Here is a 9,906-nt window from a genome sequence, read left to right as displayed (position 1 = left end):
CACGGCTCAGCTCCTGCAGGAAGCGGCGCAAGCCCGGCCCCTGCGCGGGGAGGGTTCGGCGCAGGCTCCCTCCCCCCCCCGGCCCGGCTGCCGGAGGAAATGGAGCGAGCGCACGGGGGCGCAGCGCCGCGCAGCTACAGCGCAGGGGCGGCGGGCACCGGCCGGGCAGCAGGGGCTGTGCCCAGCTTTGGGGGGCAGCGGGGCTAGGAGCCAGGACTCCGCTAGCCTAGGCTCTGCCACTGCCTGCCCCCCCGGCTGAGTCACCCCCCGGCTACTGCGTGCCTCAGTTTCCCCATCGGCACCCTGGAGGCCATGGCCCTGAGCGGCCTGGGCACCCTTCTGGCATTGGGGAGCCTAGGGCAGGGCCTGCCCCGGCTCCTTGGCTGCCTCCCTGCAGCAGCGGGCGCTGTCCAGGGTTCTCTCCTCTGGGCCTGTCCACCTCCCTTGTTCCACCGTGGAGACCCACCCCGACTCCTCTCTGACCATGTGTGTGGTGTCCCCACTTTAGCTGGTTCCTGCCCCCCCCCGGGAGGCGGGTCCTTTGCTCAGGTTGGCTCCACCCACTCTTCCCCATTCACCCCAATGCAAAGGGAAAATCCTGATCCCCACTTGCCCCCTCTGCCATGCTACCCACGGATCCCCCCATCCAGCACCGTCTGCAGTCGGGCCAGCGGGGACTGCTGCACGGTGCCCCCACCCCGTTCCACCCACCAGGCCCGGCCCCTCTGACACCCAGGATGGGCTCTGTCCTTTGTCACAGCAGCTAGCACAACTGGGCCCTGACCCGGCATAACCAGGGCCGGCTCCAGGCACCCGCTCAGCAAGCAGGTGCTTGGGGCGGCCAAGGGGAAGGGGCAGCACGTCGGGCTCTTCAGCGGTGGGTCCCTCGGTCCCTCTCGGAGGGAAGGACCTGCCGCCGAATGGCCACCGAAGAAGAAGGTGGCGCGGTGGAGCTGCCGCCGATCGAAATCGTGGCTTCTTTTTTTTTTTTTTTTCTGCCGCTTGGGGTGGCAAAAACTCTGGAGCCAGACGTAACATTGACAGACCCTGGGCGTCAGTGGGCGGGATCGAACCTGGGACCTCCGGAGAGGCTGTTAGCAAAGGCTGTAGAGCAGATGCCTCGGCTCTCTGGTCTTGGTGCCACTAGACAGGACAAAACACCACACCCAGGAGGTGTGCGGGTCACAATGGGACTTGGTTTTGCAGCAGCTACTGATGATGAAAGTCACCCAGTCTCTGCCTGATCACCGAGCTGAGCTGTCTTCCCCTCCCCCGTCTCTCTTATCTGCTCCCCTCACATGCCTGGGAGACCTTCCTAAGTATCCTCCTCACATTTCCACATGCTCTCCAGGCCTGGCACCTCACACCCAGGGCTAGTTCTGCTTAACAACGCCTCCAGGCCTGGAATCCAGATAAGATAGCGGAGGAGTAAGCAACGTAGGAAAAGCTGAGAGTTAAAGTGGAATTGGGTTTCTCTGCCCCTCCCCTCCCCACCACTGGCCTCTGCAATAGCTGACTGGCTCCACCCCACCGCTCCCAACCCCACTACATTTCTGGAGTCAGGAACCTTGGATCCAAACCCAGATGCCAACTTTGCAGCTTGGGACCAGCTCTGAAATGTCCGAGGGCTCTGCCTCCACAGGATCCATGTGTGTCACTTCCCATGTGCAGAGCAGAGCCCAGCCTCTGCCCACCTGCACGCCAATCAGCGGGGAAAAGCCAGCACGTTAACAGAACCCTCCCCGTCCCCTGTCCCAGCCGTCTGTAACACGCTGCTCGCAGCATGGCTGAGCAGAGGGCTGCTGCCAGGGAAGGCCTTTCAGCCCAGACCCGTGTCCTCCAGAGACATGCAGGTGCCTCCCTAAAGCCCTAGTTCCCAAACAGTGAGACCCGCCCCACCGGTGGGGGCAGGAGTTTCTAGATGGGTTGCGGGACCCAAGGCAAACACACATCTCCCAGTTCAGTGCCAAGGGCCCAAGCTGAAAGGTGCTGTGAGACCCCTCCACACGCACACCCCAGCTCACAACTCCATAGCCCAGCTCCACAGGACAGGAGCCACAGCGCGGGGCCGGTTCCTTCTCAGCCCTACCCCTGGGCTCAGCTCTGCGCAGGGCCAGGATTAGGTTGCAGAGTCAGGGTGCACCGATGGATGGGGGGTTGGAAAAAAAGACAAAATGCAGTTGGTGGGTCAATGCCTGGGAGCCCCTGCCCTGCCCGAAAGAGCTGAGGGGGCCACGAGAGACTCATTTCTAAACAGCCACAGAGCAGACCTGGGCCCTGGCCTCCCGCTGAGCCGTGTTCTTCCTCAGCCGCCTGGACCCAGTTCTCCAGAGCCCAGCACAGGCAAGGGGCTAATCACTGTGGAGACAGGTCACGGGGGGTGAGAACCACAGTGATTTTTCAGAGGGGCCAGCCCCACCGTGCATGGGCACTCTGAGCTCTGGGGCTCAGCACGGGGGGAGTGCGCACACAGGGAGCTGACGCAGATAAGATGCCAGGGGCATCCCTAGCTCTCAAACCCCAAGGAACAGGCCGCCTAGGTACAGCTGAATGGCTGCATTAGCAGAACCACTTTTGACTCTGTTCTCACTTTGTCCCAACCACCCCCACCCCCAAGAAACCCTTTATCACCTGACAACGCTCTGGCCTGCTGGGAGCCAGTCATCTCCTCTGAACGGCCAGTAGCAGAGCAGCCAGCAATAATCGCAATTCATTTCAAATGGCCCAGGGGCCTCCCACCTGGAAGAAAAGGAGAGGGGGGGAAATCTGAACCCCAAATGCCCCCGCTCCTTCCCCCATCGCCTGATGTTGCAGAGATTGGCAGCTCAGTGGAAAACACCATCCACAGGGTGTGTCTGGATGGGGGGGGGGGTTCTTCCAGATCCCAGCTCACCAGACTCCCACTGGAAAGGTGAGGGTGCTGCCTGCCCCCCCCCCCCCGGGCCCAGACACACGTTGGCTGGGGAAGTGACTCCTGCGGTGAGCTCCCTGCGCTCTGCCTCACCTGGGTGGAGGGCAGAGGCCGGCACCCGCCAGCAGCCCGGGATCTGTGGCTGGGGTACAGTCCCCTTGCTTTGCACTAGAGAATGGCAGTGCTCCGGCAGGGGAGGGGCTGCCAGAGCCGGAGTCCCAGCCAGCATCACTCACGCCAGCCGCCTTTGTGGGTCCTTGAGCTCTGCAAGGGGGATACAGGCAGTGGCTCTACTCGGGGGGAACCCACCCCTTGCTGGCCCCCAGCCCCTTGCCCGTGGGATGCTCACAGCAGAGCTCTGGTACTTGCACGTCCATTCCTTAGTCTTTAGCAAGAGGGGTTCCTCCTTTAGGTGCCAGCCCATGCCTGGCGGGCAGGCCTCAGCCCCTGCTACCGGAGGTCATCAGGCGGGGCGCTGGGGCGCTGCCTTGGGGAGGCATCGCGGCTGGAACAAGACGCAGCCTAGGCACACCGTCATGGAGAGCTGTGCTGGGCCAGAGCGCAGGGCACTGGCCTGTGTGTCATTCCCAGCTTCGCCACTGTCCTGCTGGGTAACCCTGGGCAAGTCACTTCCCCTCCCCCCCGTCTGCCGAGTACAGAACTGTGGAGCATGTTCCGCACCCAGCACAACGGGGCCCTGAGCTCAGCTGGTGCTTGGAGGCAAATCTGTCTGAACCAGCAGCTCTGGGAGTCACTGGCTGAGAGTCTGTGGCCTGGGTTAGCTACAGGATCGTAATAGCTCCTTCTGGCTGGAAAAGCCAGGACTCTAGAACACACACAAATAACATGAGTGAAATCTCTGCGCACGTTCAGAGTTGGAACAACTCAAAGCTCCAGCCTGACTCCGAGCCATGCTGAGCTCCCCTCCCTGCAGAGAGACGTCATGCCCCTGCTCGTGCATCTCTCCAGCCCCATGGTGCCAACAGGGCCGCCCGGGGGGGGGCAAGTGGGGCAATTTGTTTTTCGGGGCCCCTGGAGTGGGGTCCTTCACTCGCTCCGCGGGCCCCAGAAAACTCTTGTGGGGCCTGGGCCCCTGGAGCTTCTTCCGCTCTGGGTCTTCGGCGGCAATTCGGCAGCGGGGGCCTCCGCCTCCGAAGACCCCAAGCCCCCTGAATCCTCTGGGGGGCCCATGGTGCCAATGGTTCCGGCAGCACGCTGGCTGCACGTGGGGAAGCCAGTGACACAGGGCATTCACCGTGTGTGTGTGTGATGAGTGAGTAAAGCGCCGTTAGCTGCTCCATTATCCCATCCCCACGGGGAAGGGCAGGTGTGTAGCCTGGACGCCGAGGCTAAGACAATAAACCAGGACATTTTTGCAGCACTCCAGATTTGATGGGTGTCTATATTACCCCCCATATGTGTGTATGTGAAATGCCACCTCACCCTCCCACTTCTGGGGTGGAGCATGGCAGCTGCTGAACAATGCAAAGGAAAACTACCTAGCAGGGTGAAAAATGCCACCCCCAGCTGGGTGTGCGGGGGCCATTCTCGGGCAGCTGAATGTTGCATTGTTGTGGCTCTGAGCAGCATCCCCGTTATGCTGGGCTCTGCACGTGCGAAGCTGCAGCCCCTGCCCTGGAGCGCTTGCACAGTGGGCAGGAAAACAAGGGTGGAGCAAGGGGTCCGGAGGGAGCACTGTGAGCTGGGTCCTCGCAAGGTGGGACTGAACCTGGGGGTGTGGGTTGAGGACTGGAGTTTGGAAGGTCACTCCAAGCACAAGAGAAAGCCTGGCGCCACCTGCAGGAGAGACTGATAAGTGTGTCCTGCGGCCCCTTCTGCACCTCTGGCCTGGCCGCTTCCTGTGTCTGTCTGTCCCAGTCCATGACCCTGTCCCTACCTGCCGCTCCTGTAGATGCCTCCGTAGCCCCTTTGCTGTCCCAGTGGCACCAGAACCGTGGGCAGATCACAGGAGGAGTGTTCACGCTGCAGAGAGGAATCCCACCACAAGGGCACTTGCCTGCAGGAACAAGGGGCGTGCCCCCGCCCAGGGCTTTGTGGTAAGAACAGCCAGACTGCGTCAGACCAATGGGCCAGCCAGCCCCGTGTCCTGTCTGCTGACAGTGGCCAATGCCAGATTCTGCAGAGGGAATGAACAGAACAGGGCAATTACTGAGTGATCCAGCCCCTGTCATCCAGCCCCAGGTTCTGACAGTGAGATTTAGGGACACTCAGAGTGTGGGGTTGTGTCCCTGACCATTCTGGCTAATGGCCATTGATGGACCATCATCCATGAACTTATCTAATTTAGTTTTGAACCCAGGTATACTTTTGCCTTCACAACATCCCCTGGCAATGAGTTCCACAGGTTGACTGTGCGTTGTGTGAAGAAATACTTCCTTGTGTTTGTGTTAAACCTGCTGCCTATTCATTTAATTGGGTGACCCCCGGTTCTTGTGTTATGAGAAGGAGTAAATAACACTTCCCTATTCACTTCCTCCACACGATAGACCTCTGTCGTATCCTCCTTAGTCGTCTCTTCTCTAAGCTGAACAATCCCAGTCTTTTTCATCTCTCCTCATGTGGAAGCTGTTCCATACCCCATCCCATTTCTTTTGCCCTTCTCTGTACTTTTCCCAATTCCGATATATCTTTTTTTGAGATGGGTTTACCAGATCTGCACATAGTATTCCAGCTGTGGGCATGTACTATGGATTTATATAGTGGCATTATGATATTTTCCATCTTGTTATCTATCCCTTTCCTAATGGTTCCTAACTCTGTTCGCTTTTTTGACTGTCTCTGCACATGGAGCAGATATTTCCAGAGAACTCTCCACAATGACTCCAAGATCTCCGTTTTGAGTGGTGACAGCTAATTTAGACTCCATCATTTTGTAAGTATAGTTGAGATGACGTTTTCCAACGTGCGTTACTTTGCATTTATCAGCATTGAATTCCATCTGCCATTTTGTTGCCCAGTCACCCAGTTTTGTGAGATCCATTTGTATCTCTTTGTAGCAAAAGAGTAACTGACTGGACTTAACCATCCTGAGTCATTTTATATTGACTGCAAATGTTGCCACCTCACTGTTTACCCCCTTTTGCACTAATGAATCTGTTGAACAGCACCGGTCCCAGTACAGATTTTGTGGGGACCTGACTATTTACCTCTCTCCACTGTGAAAACGGACAATTTATTCCTACCCTTTGTTTCCTATCTTGTAACCAGTTACTGATCCATGAGACCTTCCCTCTTATCCTGTGATTGCTTAGTTCATTTAAGAACCTTTGGTGAGGAACTTTGTAAAAGTCTTTCTGAAAATCTAAGTACACTATATCCAGTGGTGAGCTACAGCCAGTTCGCACCGGATCACGTGAACCGGTTGTTAAATTTAGAAGCCCCCTTTAGAACCGGTTGTTCCCCGTGGGACAAACTGGTTCTAAAAGGGCATTTAAATTTAACAAGCGCTCCCTGCTGCCCGGCCCCAGCTCACCTCAGCTCTGCCTCCACCTCCTGCCATGAACGCTCCTCCTTGCTTCTCCTCCCCTTGCGCGGGAAGCCTGGGAGGGCTGAGAAGCAAGCAGGCTTCCTGGCCCAGGAAGACGACGCTGAGGTAGGAAACTAGGGGGGACCGTGTGCCCTGGCCGGTCTCCAGCCGCGGCCCGTCCCCGCCTCCCCGGCCGCGACCCTCCCCGGCCACCCGGCTCCGCGGCCCCGCCCACCCCGGCCCGGCCACCCGGCCGCGCCCCCCCCCGCGTCCCCCCCTCCGTGTTCCCGGCCGCGACCCTGCCCGGCCACCCGTCCGCCCCACCCCGTCCCGGGTCCCGCCTGGCCCCAACCCTCCCGGCCACCAGCCCGGCCGCGGCACCTCCCGGCCCCGCAACGACCCTCCTGGCCCCGGCCGCGTCCCCACGTTCCCGGCCCCAACCCTGCCCGCCACCCGGCCCCCGTCCCGGGTCCCCTGCCCGGTCCCGACCCTCCCAGCCACCGTCCCGACCCTGTCTGGCCCTGCGTCCCGCCCGACCCTCCCGTCCCGTCCCGCCCGACCGGCCACGGTCCCCCCACCCCCGTCCCCAGGTCCCCGCCCGACCCTCCCCGTCCCCGGCCGTGGCCCCCCCACCCCCGTTCCCGGGTCCCCGCCCGACCCTCACCGGCCGCGGCACGGCCCCGCGTCCTCCTGTTCCCCGTCCCCAGCCGCGACCCTCCCCGGCCCCGCGTCCCCGACCCCCCCTGAACCCCCCCCGGCCGCCCGGCTCCGGCCGCATCCCCCCCCGGCCCTGCCATGCCCCCACCTACCGGGATGCCCGGCTCTGACACGCCCTCCGGCCCAGCCTGGCCCCATGGCTCCAGCCGCCCCTGCTGTTTTGCCAGGGGGCCGGGCTCCGGCAGCGCGGGTCTGGGCATGGCGGCGGCCCCGGCTGCCCAGCTCCAGCTCTGGCCGCAGCCCTCCCTGGCTCCACCCGGCCAGCCACCTGGCTCCGGCCGCCGGGCTCCCGCCGCATCCTCCGGCTGCGCGACTCCTGTCCCGGCCCAGCCACGTCCAGGCAGCACAGTAAGGGGTCAGGGAGGGGGTGTTGGAGAGAGGGTAGGGGAGTTTGGGGGTGGGGGGGTCAGAGGGCAGGGAACAGGGGGATTGAACGGGGGCCAGGGTCCTGGGCGGGCAGTCAGAAAGGATCAGGGGTTGGATGGGGCGGTGGGAGGCAGTCAGGGGCAAGGGTTCCAGGGGCAGTCAGGGGACAGAGAGAACATAAGAACATAAGAAAGGCCGTACCGGGTCAGACCAAAGGTCCATCTAGCCCAGTATCTGTCTACCGACAGTGGCCAATGCCAGGTGCCCCTGAGGGAGTGAACCTAACAGGCAATGATCAAGTGATCTCTCTCCTGCCATCCATCTCCATCCTCTGACGAACAGAGGCTAGGGACACCATTCTTACCCATCCTGGCTAATAGCCATTTATGGACTTAGCCACCATGAATTTATCCAGTCCCCTTTTAAACATTGTTATAGTCCTAGCCTTCACAACCTCCTCAGGTAAGGAGTTCCACGAGTTGACTGTGCGCTGCGTGAAGAAGAACTTCCTTTTATTTGTTTTAAACCTGCTGCCTATTAATTTCATTTGGTGACCCCTAGTTCTTGTATTATGGGAATAAGTAAATAACTTTTCCCTATCCACTTTCTCAACATCACTCATGATTTTATATACCTCTATCATGTCCCCCCTTAGTCTTCTCTTTTCCAAACTGAAGAGTCCTAGCCTCTTTAATCTTTCCTCATATGGGACCCTCTCTAAACCCCTAATAATGTTAGTTGCTCTTTTCTGAACCTTTTCTAGTGCTAGAATATCTTTTTTGAGGTGAGGAGACCACATCTGTACACAGTATTCGAGATGTGGGCGTACCATGGATTTATATAAGGGCAATAATATATTCTCAGTCTTATTCTCTATCCCCTTTTAATGATTCCTAACATCCTGTTTGCTTTTTTGACCGCCTCTGCACACTGCGTGGACATCTTCAGAGAACTATCCACGATAACGCCAAGATCTTTTTCCTGACTCATTGTAGCTAAATTAGCCCCCATCATGTTGTATGTATAGTTGGGGTTATTTTTTCCAATGTGCATTACTTTACATTTATCCACATTAAATTTAATTTGCCATTTTGTTGCCCAATCACTTAGTTTTGTGAGATCTTTTTGAAGTTCTTCACAATCTGCTTTGGTCTTAACTATCTTGAGTAGTTTAGTATCATCTGCAAACTTTGCCACCTCACTGTTTACCCCTTTCTCCAGATCATTTATGAATAAATTAAATAGGATTGGTCCTAGGACTGACCCTTGGGGAACACCACTAGTCACCCCTCTCCATTCTGAGAATTTACCATTAATTCCTACCCTTTGTTCCCTGTCCTTTAACCAGTTCTCAATCCATTAAAGGACCTTTCCTTTTATCCCATGACAGCTTAATTTACGTAAGAGCCTTTGGTGAGGGACCTTGTCAAAGGCTTTCTGGAAATCTAAGTACACTATGTCCACCGGATCCCCCTTGTCCACATGTTTGTTGACCCCTTCAAAGAACTCTAATAGATTAGTAAGACACGATTTCCCTTTACAGAAACCATGTTGACTGTTGCTCAAGAGTTTATGTTTTTCTATGTGTCTGACAATTTTATTCTTTACTATTGTTTCAACTAATTTGCCCGGAACCGACGTTAGACTTACCGGTCTGTAATTGCCGGGATCACCCCTAGAGCCCTTTTTAAATATTGGCGTTACATTAGCTAACTTCCAGTCATTGGGTACCGAAGCCGATTTAAAGGACAGGTTACAAACCTTAGTTAATAGTTCCACAACTTCACATTTGAGTTCTTTCAGAACTCTTGGGTGAATGCCATCTGGTCCCGGTGACTTGTTAATGTTGAGTTTATCAATTAATTCCAAAACCTCCTCTAGTGATACTTCAATCTGTGACAGTTCCTCAGATTTGTCACCTACAGAAGGGGGGGTTGGATGGGGCAGGGGTCCTGGGGGTCCATCAGGAATGAGAGGAGGGGTTGGATGGGGCGGTGGAGGGTACTCAGGGTACAGGGAAGGGGGGTGGATGGGGCAGGGGTCCCTGGGGTGGGGGGGCATCAAGGAACACGGGGGGTTGGTTGGGGCAGGAGTCGGGGGGGCATGATTCCTCCTGGGGTGAGGAGGGAACCGGTTGTTATGATTTTGGGAGCTCATCACTGACTATATCCACCGGATCCCCCTTGTCCACATGCTTGTTGACCCCCTCAAAGAATTCTAGCAGATTGGTGAGGCCTGATTTCCCTTTGCAAAAACCATGTTGACTCTTCCCCAACAAATCATGTTAATCTACATGTCTGATAATTCTGTTCTTTACTATATTTTCCACCAGTTCGCCTAGTACTGAAGTCAGGCTTACCGGCCTGTAATTGCCAAGATCACCTCTGGAGCGTTTTTAAGAAATCAGTGTTACATTAACCAGGCA

Source organism: Mauremys reevesii, linkage group 20, assembly GCF_016161935.1.
Source record: "Mauremys reevesii isolate NIE-2019 linkage group 20, ASM1616193v1, whole genome shotgun sequence".
In the NCBI taxonomy this organism is placed as follows: Eukaryota; Metazoa; Chordata; order Testudines; family Geoemydidae; genus Mauremys; species Mauremys reevesii.
Note: the sequence above shows the minus strand (reverse complement) of the source record.